The sequence below is a fragment of the Marmota marmota genome, unplaced genomic scaffold (genome assembly GCF_001458135.2).
Source record: "Marmota marmota marmota unplaced genomic scaffold, marMar, whole genome shotgun sequence".
In the NCBI taxonomy this organism is placed as follows: Eukaryota; Metazoa; Chordata; class Mammalia; order Rodentia; family Sciuridae; genus Marmota; species Marmota marmota.
Genome location: NW_026000338.1, coordinates 1,302,698 through 1,317,282, shown reverse-complemented (window position 1 = coordinate 1,317,282; position 14,585 = coordinate 1,302,698).

Here is a 14,585-nt window from a genome sequence, read left to right as displayed (position 1 = left end):
TTATAATCATATGAATAAAAACATTAATTGATTTATTTATTCATACATACAAGGGATTGACCCAGGGGCCCTTTACCACCAAGCCACATCCCCAGCCGCTTTTTATTTTTTATTTTGAGACAGGGTCTTGCTAAGTTGCAGAGGGTCTTGCTAAATTGCTGAGGCTGGCTTTGAACTTGTGATCCCTCCTGCCTCAGTTGCTGGGATTACAGGTGCGCACCAATATTTCCGGCTGAAGAGGAAACCATTAAATTTTAGTTAACTTATTTCTTAGCTCTACAACTTTTAAAAACTACATATCTATTATACTTGGAATACTTCAAATAAAAACTTTAGCAAGGGTAAATGTATGATACAGCTTTTGAATTCTTGCATGACTCCAAACGTTTGGTATTTCTGGTTGGCTGTGGAACAGGGACTAGAAATGGATCCTATCAGAGACTATATGAGGTCCTCTCTAAATCTGTGGAGTCCTAATAAATAAAGGAGGAAACAGTTAGCATTGTCTACTTGAATCATAGTTTTTCTGGGCTACAAGGTAGTAGCCCAGTAGGGGATGCCCTAAAACAAACAGCAAAACATCTCTCCAAATTTGAATTTCTTCCTGCTCATTTCTTTATTACTGTTCCCTTCTAGTTTCTGCTTGCTGTGGTAGCTCTCCATTTCTCTTGGAGTTGTTTTAAATGTGTAGTTTTACAGAGTTTATGATTTTATCTGTGAGAGTTTCATTCCTATACAAGCTACTCTGGCATTATTGGAAGCAACATTTTTCATTCCTTTGTTGCATAATTTTATGAGATTAATTTTGTGAATCTTACTGTTTGTTTTTTTCCCAAGTGTTTCTTTTTTATTAAAGACTATCCTATAATAAAAAGACTATCCTGATGCAAGATCATGATTTTTTTTTCTGACATTTCCTTTAATTAATTAAAAATTCTATATGCTTAGAAATACAAAAGGAGTTCTCCAAACTAAAAAAAAGGCAGCTAATTAAAAACATGAAAACATAAAAGCGATGGGTGCGTTAGCTCATTCTTGTAATCCCAGCAGCTCAGGAGGCTGAGGCAGGAGGATTGTGAGTTCAAAGCCAGCCTCAGCAAAAGTAAGGTGCTAAGCATCTCAGTGAGACCCTGTCTCTAAATAAAATACAAAATAGGGCTGGGGATGTGGCTTAGTGGTTGAGTGCCCCTGAGTTCAATCCCTGGTACCTCCCCACCCCCTGAAAAAAGAGAAAAACTAAAAAAACAGAACTCATGGGACAAATTTTGCACATAGTCAATTTCAGAAAACTAATAATATAATGGTGATGTGTAAATTGGTTTGATCTTTAGTATGAAGGCTCAAACACAAAGCTCTTAAAAATCATGATAGGTATAATATTTTGTTAAGATATACATACCATGAAAAGATGTAAATTATGACTTCAAGCATATAAAATGGATGAAGTAAAAGTGTTGTATTTGTATGTGATCAAAGCCATTCTTGAGTTTAAGCAATCTGTTATAACAGTAAGTTACTTTCTGTAAAACTCAAACACAAACCAAAATCTATAGTGGGTACACAAAAGATAAAAATTAAGCTTTCAAAGTGCATTATACAGAAGACCACCTGATCACAAAGGAATACAAAAAGGAGAGTAACAAAGTAGCAAAAGATGTATTAAACAACAGGAAAACAACACAATAATAGTTGTAAGTCTTTACTTAATTAACTGAGTTTAAATGAATTAAGTTCTCCAATCAAAAGACATAGAGTGACTCCTACAGGACACTCACTTCATCTATGATTACACACAAGGACTGAAAGTGAAGGAATGGAAAAAAGAGTCCATGGAAAAAAGAGTCCATGCAAATTGATTAAAAAAAAAAAAAAAACAATCAGGGACAGTTATACTCACATCAGGTGTAAAAAGAGCCAGGCATGATGGTGCATACCTGTAATTCCAGCAACTCTCGAGGCTGAGGTAGAAGGATGCAAGTTTGAGCCAGCCTCAGCAAATTAGCAAGGCCCTGTTTCAAAATTAAAAAAAAAAAATAGTATGCTGATAATAGTTCTTTAGGATAAATACCAAGGAGTAGGATATCTGGGTCATGTGGTGATTCTATTCCTAGTCTTTTGAGGAATCTTCATCGTACTTTCCAAAGTGATTGTAATAACTTGCAGACCCACGATCATTGTATGAGTCTACCCTGTTTGGAGTCTTACTCAGAAAGAAGAAAAAAATATGACATTTGCTGGTAAATGGGTAGAACTGGGGAATATCATGCTAAGTGACATAAGCCAGACTCAGAAAGTCAAGGGTTGAGTGTTTTGTCATGTGGAAGTTAGATCAAAATAAGAAAAAAAAAAAAAAGGGAGGATGAGAATCTCATGAAAATAGAGGGGAGGTCAGTGGAGTAGAGGAAGGGGATTGAGGAGAGGGGAGTGACAGGAAAAGAAACAGCAGAATGAGATTGACCAAGTTATGCTAATGTATATGTAAGTATACCACAATGAATTTCACCTTATTGTAAATCTGTAAAGCGGTAATTAAAGAAAACTGAAAATAAATAGAAATACCAGCAGAGTAGAGGAAGGGGAACAGGGGGAAGAAGGAGGGCAGAAAAAGGGAAAGTACTGGGGCCTCAAGTGGAGCAAATTATATTCCAAACACATATGATTATGTCAAAATTAACCTCAATATTATATATAACTATAATGCATGAATAAAATATTTTTTTTCTAAAATCTATTTTTAGTTGCAGATGGACACAATACCTTTATTTATTTATTTTTATGTGGTGCTAAGCATCAAACCCAGTGCCTCACACAGGCTAGACATGTACTTTACCACTGAGCTACAACTGCAGCCCCACTAATAAAAACTTTTAAAAAATAAAATAAAAGGGCTGGGGTTGTAGCTCAATGGGAAGTGCCCCTGAGTTCAATCCCCAGTACCAAAATAATAATAATAATAATAATAATAATAATAATAGAAAAAAGAAAGTAAAAAAGATATAAAGAAGGTCATAAAGAGGTCAATTTATATCCTTGAGGATACAATAACAATAATGTAATAACAATACAATATGCATACAATATCAGTATCTACATATGTAAAGTATTAATAGATCCGAAAGGAGAGATAGAGTGCAGTACGATAGATGACTTATATAGGGTCTGTTAGATATATATATGTACATATATATGCATGTACATATGTATATACATACATATGTAAGAACATTCCAACCAGTAATGGTAGAATATATATTCTCAAGCACTTAGGACATTCTCCAGGATACATCATATGTTAGGACATAAAACAAATCTTAATAAAAGAAGATTTAAATCATGTCAAATACCTTTACCAACTACATTGGTATGAAACTAGAGACATATGGAAATGAAATAATATGCTCCTGAACAAATGGTGTGTCAAGGAAGAAGTTAAAAGAGAAAAGTAAAAATATCTTGAGACAAATAAAAAATGGACCCACAAAATACCAAAATTTACAGGATACAGCAAGAGCTGTTTAAAGAGAGTTTATAGCAATAAACATCTACATCAGAAAAAAAATCTCAAATAAATTACCTAATGTTATACCTGAAAGAATTAGAGACCAAAGAAGAAACAAAGCCCAAAGTTAGTAGGAAGGAAATAATAAAGAATATAGCAGAATAAACAAAATAGACTAGAAAAACAATAGAAAATATCAATGTAAGTTAGAGTTGATTTTTTTGAGAAATATAAACAAATTGATAAAACTTTTTAGCTAGATTAACTGAAGAAAGAAGACTCAAAATCAGAAATGAAAGGGAAGATATTACAACTGATACTCCAGAAATACAAAGGGTCATAAGTGACTATTATAAACATGTATGTGCCAACTAATTGAATAACCTAGAAAAAAATGTATAAATTCCTGGAAACTATAAAACCTACCAAGATTCAATCATGAAGAAATGGAAAATCCGAACACATTTATAAAGAGTAAGGAGACTGAATCAGTTATAAAGAGCCTTTTATCAAAGCAAAGTGTAGAACCTGATGGGTTTCTAACTGAATTTTATCTAACATTAGAAGCACTAATACCAGACAGGAATAGTGGTACACACGTACAATCCCAGTGACTCAGGAGGTTGAACCAGAAGATCACAAGTTCAAAGCCAATCTGGGTAGTTTAATGAAACCCTGTCTCAAAATAAAATAATAAAAGGGCTGGGTATGTAGCTCAATGGTAGAGTACTTCTGCTTTTATTAAAAGTACTAATAAGAACTCTTCTCAGTCTTTCAAAAAAATTCAAGGGAAAACTTATAAACTCATTTTACAAAGTTTGCATCACCTTGATACCAAATCCAGACAAGGACACACAAGAAAAGGAGGGCTGGGGTTGTGGCTCAGTGGTAGCACACTCATCTGGCATGTGTGAGGCACTGGGTTTGATCCTCAGCACCACATTAAAAAAATAAATAAAATAAAGGTATAAAAAAAGAAAAGGAAACTATAGGCCAATATTTCTAATAAGCACAATTTCAACAATCCTCAATAAAATACTAGTAAATTGAATGCAATAGCAAATTAAAAGGGTCATTTACCATGATTAAATGTGATTTGTCCCTAGGATATAAGTTTTCAATTCTGTGAGTATTTCAATAAAACTCACACAGATGCATTGAAATAGGTTGGAAATAATAATCTCAAGCTTATATATTATTATAATTATATTCCTATTATATATTATAGGTTCACATGTTATTCTATATTTAAGTTTTTATATGCATCCACACCTGGGATGATTGGGCAAAATGGGTTAAGTGAAAATAAGCCAGGCACAGAAAGACAAACATTGTATAATATCACTTATTCATGAAAGCTTTAAACATTGATCTAGGAGTAGAAGAGTTCTCCGTCAAGGTTAGGAAGGGTAGAGGGGAGGGAATATAGAGGTTGATAAATTACAGTTAGATTAGAGCAATACATTATAATGCTCTGTAGAATAGTAGGGTGACTGTAGTTTACAACAGTTTGTTATATGTTTCAAAATAATTAGAAGAGAGTTCAAAAGTTGCCCATACAAATCAATGATGCATATCTGAGGAACTGGAAATGCTAATTACCCTGATTTGGTCATCATACATTGTATACATATATTGCATTATATGTACCCCATAAACATGTAAAATTTTTTAATGTCAATTAAAAAAGTATTGTAGCTTTGCTTTCTCATTTATTTAAACAATAAGTAAAACTATTTTGCGTCAATTTTAAAAAAGTATTACAATACTTGCTTTTCACTGTTTCACTTATTTAAACAAAGTCTGTGACCTTGCCTGAGAGAAATGTCTTATGCTAACCGCGGTTTCCCCCTCTTGTCCAAGCTTTTCCTGTATTTCTTTTGCCTTCTGGATTTGATAGGAATGCAATGTTAATTTTTAACATCATCATAGCCCAAGTTTGTAATGGTTCTTGCAATGCCAGCTGCCGCAGTCTGGCTGGGCACAAAATCACGAGCCACTCACAGCCTTGTAGATTCAAACAGCAATTCTTTATTCCCGAACTCACACCGGCCCTCTACAAGCATGTTCTGGGCAAAATCCACACTCTCCACCGGGCTCTGAATCCCAAATAGTCTCTGAATCTGGCGAGAACTCAAGGGGAACTCAAGGAGCGGGCGGGCCGCCTGAGGCAGCAGGATACGCCCTATTCCCAGCAGGAATCACCTTAAACCTGGAACTGCCCTAAACCCCAGTCCGCCCTAAACCCTGATCCACCCTAAACCCTGATCCACCCTAAACCCAGATCCGCCCTGGTCCTTGAGCAAGGTCACCTTTCATGCAAAGTCACTGCAAATGCCCTGGGTCCAAGGCAAGCCCATTTCCACAATGGAGAGTCCTCCCTCTAAGCAACATGGGGTAGGCTGACAAAGAAATTGCCATGCGTCATTCTTACTTAGCTATGGCTCTCAGCAGCCAGCCTTTAACTCATTATCACCCATGGTTGACCCACTCAAAACATGTATCAATCACCTAATGTCATATCATCTCAAAGAGCAAATAATGTATAATCAGGCCATAATTTTTGTGCCAGGAAGGAAGAGGAATAATGTGGAATTTTAAAGACAATAGAACTGCATTTCTTTCCAGTTTTGCTGTTGTCATGTCCACTTTCACAGCAGGCTTGTTTTGTCTTATGAGATTACAGTGGTGTGGATAATTCATTTTCTTTGCTTTTGTAGCAGAGGAATGGAAGCTTTTGGAATACATAAGTGTTGGAGGGAGTATTATAAATCTACATGCGTAATCTTTCTCTATAAATTATTGGTGATTGTAAATGATTCTGGTAGACTCCATTCTCATGGAATTTCTTAAATCTTATTTTTTCAACAATTGAAGATTAGAATTAATTTGGCTTAAGTTGCTTTTTTTCTAGATAAAAATAATTCTGTCTCATCCTAATGACACAGTAAAAAAAATGCTTGCAATACAACAGAGTCTGAATATTTGGTTGCTTGGCAACAGCTGGAATGTTGAGAGGGTTTAGGACTGAGGAGAAGGAAAGGGCTTAAGGTAATGAAAAGGTGGGAGAGAGATGTCATAAAATATCTTGCATTGAATTTTCCAGGTGTTGTTTATAGATATGGGAGTTATTGTATATAAACCATCATGGAGGGCCATGAGGTGGTCCCAGGATATGAATTCCTGCCCTGCAGGGCCTTCATATATGTTCTCAGATTTTTCTATTCTTACTAGTTTTCATCTATCAAGGAATAATTTATGGATGTTATGTACTACTGTGGCAGGGCTGGAACACAGGACACTGAGGAATTGACTGGCTATTTGAGAATCCTAAGGAGGCCCAAGTACAGCCTTGTCTAGTATTAATCTTGTATTGAAAGTGACATCAGAAAATTAAAAACATTTTCATCTTTTTTTTTTTTTTTTTTGGCAGGGGAGATACCAGGGATTGAACTCAAGGCTACCCAACCACTGAGCCACATCCCCAGCCCTATTTTGTATTTTATTTAGAGACAGGGTCTCACTGAGTTGCTTAGTGCCTCATTTTTGCTGAAGCTGGCTTTGTCATCTTTTTTTTTTCAGTTGTTTTTAGTTGTAGTTGGACACAATACCTTTATTTATTTTTATGTGGTACTGAGGATCGAACCCAGTGCCTCGCACATGCTAGGTGAGCATTCTACTGCTGAGCCACAACCCCAGCCCCTGTCATCTGTTTTTATAAGGTATTTAAAACCACTGAATAACAAATGTAGGGAGAGCAAAAGTGGAATTGAATAGATATTTAACTTGGAATGTTCCGGCTGTATTATTTATGTGTTCAATGTTTAGACTTAAAATAAAATATCTTCCAGAAGAGGTAAATGAAAAGCACTAAAGAATTTTATTTCAAATGCAGAAGTGCTCAAATAAGAAATTAAAAATTAGATCCCCCAAGTGTACCTGTGTGAGGACTATAGGAGTGAGAATTGGGTTTGGAAAGAAAGAAGAAAACAGTGGTGGAGTAATGGGAGATTACCAGATATGATGATCCCCCCGCTTTTAAGTGTTTACTCCTTCTCTATGATAGTGTTTTTGAGGATGATGTATTTATTAAGTTTTAAATATATTTTAAATAAAGTATTTAAAATATGATTTATATAAATTAAAATCCACTAATTTGAAGTGTGAAACATGCTGGATTTTGCTAAAAATATGGAATTGTGAAAGCCCAAGCATGATATAGAACCTTTTCATCAGCCTCCCCCAACAAATGGTCTCCTGGATCTTTGCAGTCAGTTCTATCGCTCTAATGCCAGACCCCTGCTAACATTGGGGCTTCTTTCTGTCATTATAATTTTCCTTGTATTTCTCACAAATGGGATCATACACTCTGCATTCTTTTATGCCTGGTTTTGTTCAGTTAGCAAACTGCTTGTAAGATTCATTTGTATTTTTGCAAGCATTAATTGTTCTTTGTTGTTTTTGCTGCTGCTATTAAATAATATTGCAACACATGAGTATTACTCAATTTGTTTATTCTTTCAATCTTTACTGGTACTTTTCTCACCATTTATTTCTTCATTTGATATTATGAATAAAGTTGCTATAATTGAATATAAATTTTTTATATTTATTTATTTTTTAGTTATAGTTGGACATAATACCTTTATTTTATTTGTTTATTTTTATGTGGTGCTGAGGATTGAACTCAGGGCCTCGCACATACTAGGCGAGTGGTCTACCATTGAGCCACAACCCCAGCCCCAAATATATATTTTTTTCAATATTTATTTTTTAGTTACAGATGGACACAATACCTTTATTTTTTCTTTTATGTGGTGCTGAGGATCAAACCCAGTGCCTCACACATGCTAGAAAAGTGTTCTACCTCTGAGCCACAACCCCAAACCTAATTGAATATAAATTTTGTGTGGACATATGCTTTTATTTTTCTTTGACAAATTCATGAGTGAAATAGTTGGCCTTTTTGTAAATGTTTATTTACAATTATGTGAATATGCAAAATTACTTTTCAAAGTATATTCCATTTTTTATTCCCACCAGAAATATATGAGAGTTCTACTTGCGGCACAACCTTGCCCACACTTGGTATTATGTGCTTTTTAATTTGGCTTTTACATTTGGCCAATAGTGGTACATTGTTTTAGATGTACACAATAGCTTTATTTTGTTCATTTATTTTTATGCGGTGTTGATGATGGAACCCAGTGCCTCACACATGCTAGGCAAGCTCTCTTCTATGGAATTACAACCCCAGCTCCCTACTTATTTTAATGTGCATATCATTTATGACTATGCTATCTTTTCGTGGTTTAATTTGTTATTCTTACATATTCTTTTGAGGATTTTGAAAAATTTGCCTGTTTTTTACCATAATATTTTTCCTATTTTTCTTTTTAAATTTATTTTTAGTTGATGTAAAATAATTGTACATATTTATGGGGTACAGCTTGATTTGGTCCATGTATACAATGTATAATGATCAAAACATGGTGATTAGCATTTCCATCTTCTCAAAAGTTTATCATTGCTCTGTGTTGGGAACCTTCAAATTCCTTCCTTCCAGTTATATATAAAATAAGTTGTTGTAAACTATAGTCATAATACTGTGGTGTAGAACATTAGAAATTATTCCTCTTATTTTTGTATTTGTATTGTATTTTTGTACAGATATTGAATTTTTGTACCTATTTTCCAATTTCTCTCAATTCCCTCCTCCCCTTACTTTTCATAGCCTCTAACAATAAATATTTTACTGTCTACTTCATAAGAATAATTTTTTTTTGCTTCCACATATGAGTGAGAACATGTGGTATTTGTTTTTCTGTGCTTGGCTTATTTTGCTTAGCATAATGTTCTTAATTCTATACATGTCACCACAAATGACAGGATTTCATTCTATTTTGAATGAACAATATTCCATTGCGTATATATACCACATTTTCTGTATTCATTCATCTATCATTGGACAACTAGGTTGATTCCATACCTTGGCTATTGTGAATAGTGCTACAGTGAACATGGGAGTTCAGGTATCTCTTTGATATAATTACTTTACTTTCTTTGGATATATACCCAGTAAAAGAATTGGTGTATTTTATGCTATCTCTAATTTTAGTTTTTTGAGGAATCTCCATACTGTTTACCATAATGACTATATTAATCTGCATTCCCATCTGCAGTATTTAGGAGTTCCCCTTTCTTCACATCCTCACCAACATTTTCTACTTTTTATCTTTTTTATTGTGCCTATTTTAACCAAGGTGAGATGATATCTTATTGTGATTTTGATTTGATTTCCTATAATTAGTGATGTTGAGCATTTTTCATATACTTGTAGATGATTGTATATCTTCTTCTTTTTTTTTTTTTTGGTACTGGGGATTGAATGAGGGGTGCTTAACCACTGAGCCATATCCTCAGCCCTTTTTTATACTTTATTTAGAGACAGGGTCTTGCTAAGTTGCTTAGGGCCTCACGAACTTATTGAGGCTGACTTTGAACTTGTGATCCTCCTGCCTCAGCCTGCTGAGCTGCTGGGATTATAGGTGTGTGCCACTGTGTCCAGCTGTGTCTATTCTGGATTTGCCCATTTTTAAGATATTATATTTTTTCCAGTTGAACTTTTTGAGTTTCTTATAGATTCTGGATATTAATACTTTGTTCAGATGAATTGTTTGCAAATATTTTCCCATTCTATACGTTGTCTCTTCATTCTGCTGATTGTTTCCTTTGCCATACAGAAGCTTTTTAGTTGGATATAGTGCCATTTGTCTATTTTTGGTTTTATTGCATGTGCTTTGGGGATCTTATCCAAAAAAGTCATTGCCTATACCAATGTCTTTGAGTGTTTCTCCTATGTTTTCTTCTGGTATTTTCATAGTTTCAGTCCTTATGTTTAGATTGTTAATCCATTTTGAGTTAATTTTTTTATATGGTGAGAGACAGTAATCTAGTTTCTTTCTTTTGCATAGGGATATAATTTTCCTACTGCTATTTATTGGAGAAATTTTTCTTTCTTCAAAGTATATTTTGGTACCTTTGTGGAGGATCTGTTGTAAGTACATGGCAATATTTCTGCATTCTGTATCCTGTTCCATTGGCCTATGTGTTGGTGTTTATGCAAATACTACGGTTTTTGGTTACTATAATTTCTAGTATATTTTGAAGTCATCAGTGTTTTATAATTTTCATTGTAGAGATTTTTCACTTCATGGTTTAAATTTACTCTTAGGTATTTCATTTTACTTGTAGCTGTTTTGAGTAGGATTGCTTTCTTGATTTCTTTTCTAGGAAGTTTGTTATTATGTTGATTTTGAATCCTGAAACTTGACCGAATTTATTCATCAGTTCTAATAATTTTTTGGGTTGAGTCTAGTTTTTTTGAGAGAGAGAGAGAGAGAGAGAGAGAGAGAGAGAGAGAGAGAGAGAATTTTTTTAATATTTATTTTTTGTTTTCGGTGGATACAATATATTTTATTTTTATGTGGTGCTGAGGATCGAACCCAGCAGCCCTGCACATGCCAGGCGAGTGCGCTACAGCTTGAGCCACATCCCCAGCACAAGTCTAGTTTTTTAATATATAAAATCTTATTATCTGTAAACAGATCATTTATTTCCTTTTCTATCTGGGTGGTTTTTATTTCTTTCTCTTGCCTAATTGCCCAGGCAAAGTCTTCCTGCAGTAATTTGAGGGGTCAAAGTGGCCATCCTTTTCTTTTATCAGATCTTTGAGGAAATGCTTTCATTTTTTTCTCTTTAGTTTGATATTGACTGTGGGCTTGTCATATATAGCCTTTACTATGTTGAGGTATGTTCCTTCTAATTGTTGAGGATTTTTTTTTATCATGTAGGGATGTTGAAGTTTATCAACTGCTTTTCCTATCTCTAATGAAATGATCATGTGTTTTCTGTCCTTCATTCTGTTGCTGCACATGTCGAATCATCCTTGCATCTTCATCATGGTGTATAATCTTTCTCACATACCATTGGATTCAGTTTGCTTGTACTTTGTTGAGGATTTTTGCATTTCTTCAGGGATGTTGGTCTATAGTTTTCTTTTTTGGTTGCATTCTTATTTGGTTTTGGTATCAGGGCAGCGCTAGCCTTGTAGAATGAGGTTGAAAAAAAACTCCCTTCCTTACAGATTATTTTTGCATATTTTGAGACTAATTGGTGCAAATTTTTCTTGAAAAGTTTGGTCAAATTCATCAGTGAAGCCGTCCTGTCCTAGACTTTTTCTCTGTTGGGAGAATATGTATTACTGATTCAATTTCATTATTATTGGGCTATTAAGGTTTTCTAAAACTTCAGAGTTAAATTTTGATAGGTTTTATGTGTTCAGAAATGTATCCCTTTTTCTAGATTTTCCATCTTTTTATATAACCGTCAATAATAATCCTAAATGATCTGTTTCATGACTTGTAAAAATTCATGTGTTCTAGAAACTATTCCTTTATCAAATGTGTGATTTACACATATATCCCCCTTTCTGTGAATTTAATTTTAATTGTAGTTTCATTTGACAAGCAAATGGCTTTAATTTAGATGAAATCTAGTTTTTTGTCTTTAAGAAGCAAAACAAAAAAAATCTATGTTTTTTGTTCTATTTAAAAACCCTTTATTACCAGACATAGTGAGTGGCACATGCCTGTAATTCCAGCAACTCAGGAAACTGAGGCAGAGGATCACAAGTTTGAGGCCAGCCTCATCAACTTAGCAAAACCCTCAGAAACTCAGCAAGACCAGTCTCACAATACAAAATAAAAAGTGTTGGGGATATAGCTCAGTGATAAAGCACCCCTGAGTTGAATTCCAAGTCCCAGAAACAACAGTAACAAAAACCTTTCTTTATCTAACTTCCAGTCACTAAGATTTTCTATGCATTTTTCTAGATATTTAAGTTTTTTGAGTTTTACTTTTAAAATCTTAAATGTATTTTGATATAGTCCTTGCATATGAAAAAGTTTTATTCAACTTTAAAAAGTATGATTATATAGAATATTCACTTATTTTAAGTGTACAATATGATGAATTTTGAAAGAGGTATACATTTGTGTAAGCCCAACTACAATCTTGATATAAAATATTGCCATCACCTTCCAAAATGATCTGGCCATTTTCAGTCAACCTTGTACTGAGTTTCATTTGTGCATGTATGCATCTATGTATATATGTGTATATGTGCTTGTGTGTTTGTGTTCACATTCATGCATATGTGTATCCAATTGTCTTATCACCAGGTATTGAATGAACTAATATCTCCCCCATTGAGTTGTTTTGGTACCATCTCAGAATTCATCTGACCATATATGTGTGCATGTAATTCTCAAAGTTCTCTTTTCTGTTCCATTGATCTATATGTCTGTCTTTATGTCAATATCCTACTATCTTAATTACTATAGTTTCAGATGAGTCTTAAAATTAAATGGTATAAATTCTCTAATTTTTTTCTTTTCCACAATTGTTTTGCTACTCTAATTCCTTTGCATTTCCATATCAGTTTTAGAATCAGCCTGCCAATGTGTACAACAGAACTTCTATGGCTTTGTATTTGGATTCCACTGAATATATATACTCCATTTATTTAGGGCTTCTTTAATTTCTTGTTTTGTAATCATTATTATAATTTTCATTGTAAAGATCAAGAGCTATATTTTTAATTCATCCTCTAGTTTGTAATATTCTGAATGTCATAGTAAATGTTTTTTAAATTGATTTTAAATTGTATGTTGCTATTATGTAGAAATACAATTAATTTTTAATATTCATCTTGTATTTGCCATTTTATCAAACTCACTTGTTTTAGTGGCTTTTCTGTAGATCACTTATGATTTCTTACTTAGTCATACAGATTTGTATATCCTGTTTTCAAATTTATTTATTTATTTATTTGCACTTTATTACAGTGTCAAGGAATTCTAAGATAATATCAAAAAGAGTTGGTGAGAACTGACTTTCTTGCTTTTTTTTTTTTTGTGGTACCAAGGATTGTACCTAGGGGTACTTAACCACTGAGCCACATTCCCAGCCCTTTTTTTTTTTTTTTTTTAGAGAGAGAGAGAGAGGCTCTTGCTGAATTGCTTAGGGCCTCACCAAGTTGTTGAGACTGGCTTTGAACTTGTGATCCTCCTACCTCAGCTTCCTGAGCTGCTGGGATCACAGGCATGCACCACCATGCCTGGCCTTTTTGCCTTTGTCTTAATCATTGAAGAAGCATTCAGTTTCCTTTGTTAAGTATATTTAACAAATCATTATTTGCAAATTAATGAATGTGTTATCAGTGCATATAGAATTTTGCCAATTTTTTTCTTAAATCTATGAGGTAATCATATATATTATGGTTTTAAAAACTTTGTATATATGTGAATGAATTTGATTAAAATTGTACAAACTTTATATTCTTGGTTATGCTTCACATTGCCAGAAAATATTACCCTATCATTTAAAGTGCATCTAATTTGCTAACATTTTATTATTTTAAAAATATTTATTCTTAGGCATTTACAGAAAATTCTGCACATACTTAATGTACAAAATTTGATGAATTTGGACATAAGTATTTATCTGTAATACTATCACCACAATCAAGATAATAAACATACCCATCACCTCCCTTATGTGGGCTTCATTTTTTTGTCATTTTTTTGTGGTATGGACATTTTTAAGTACAAAATACCATAATGTCAACTGTTAGCATTATATTGTACAGCAGCTCTCTAGAACACATTCACATTTTGTGTCTACATTTATGAGACCTCTTATATCATGATCATGATTATAATTATCACCATTTGGTGCCAGGATAATTCTGGATTCATCTCTTTCACCTTTCATTTATATCATTTTTAACCCATGTCTTATGAAGCTCTGTTAGATATATGTATGTATATATGTATGTATATATATTTTTTTAAGAGAGAGAGAGAGAGAGAGAGAGAGAGAGAGAGAATTTTTTAATTTTTTTTTTTTTTTTAGTTTTCGGCAGACACAACATCTTTGTTTGTATGTGGTGCTGAGCATCGAACCTGGGCCACACACATGCCAGGCGAGTGCGCTACCGCTTGAGCCACATCCCCATTTATAT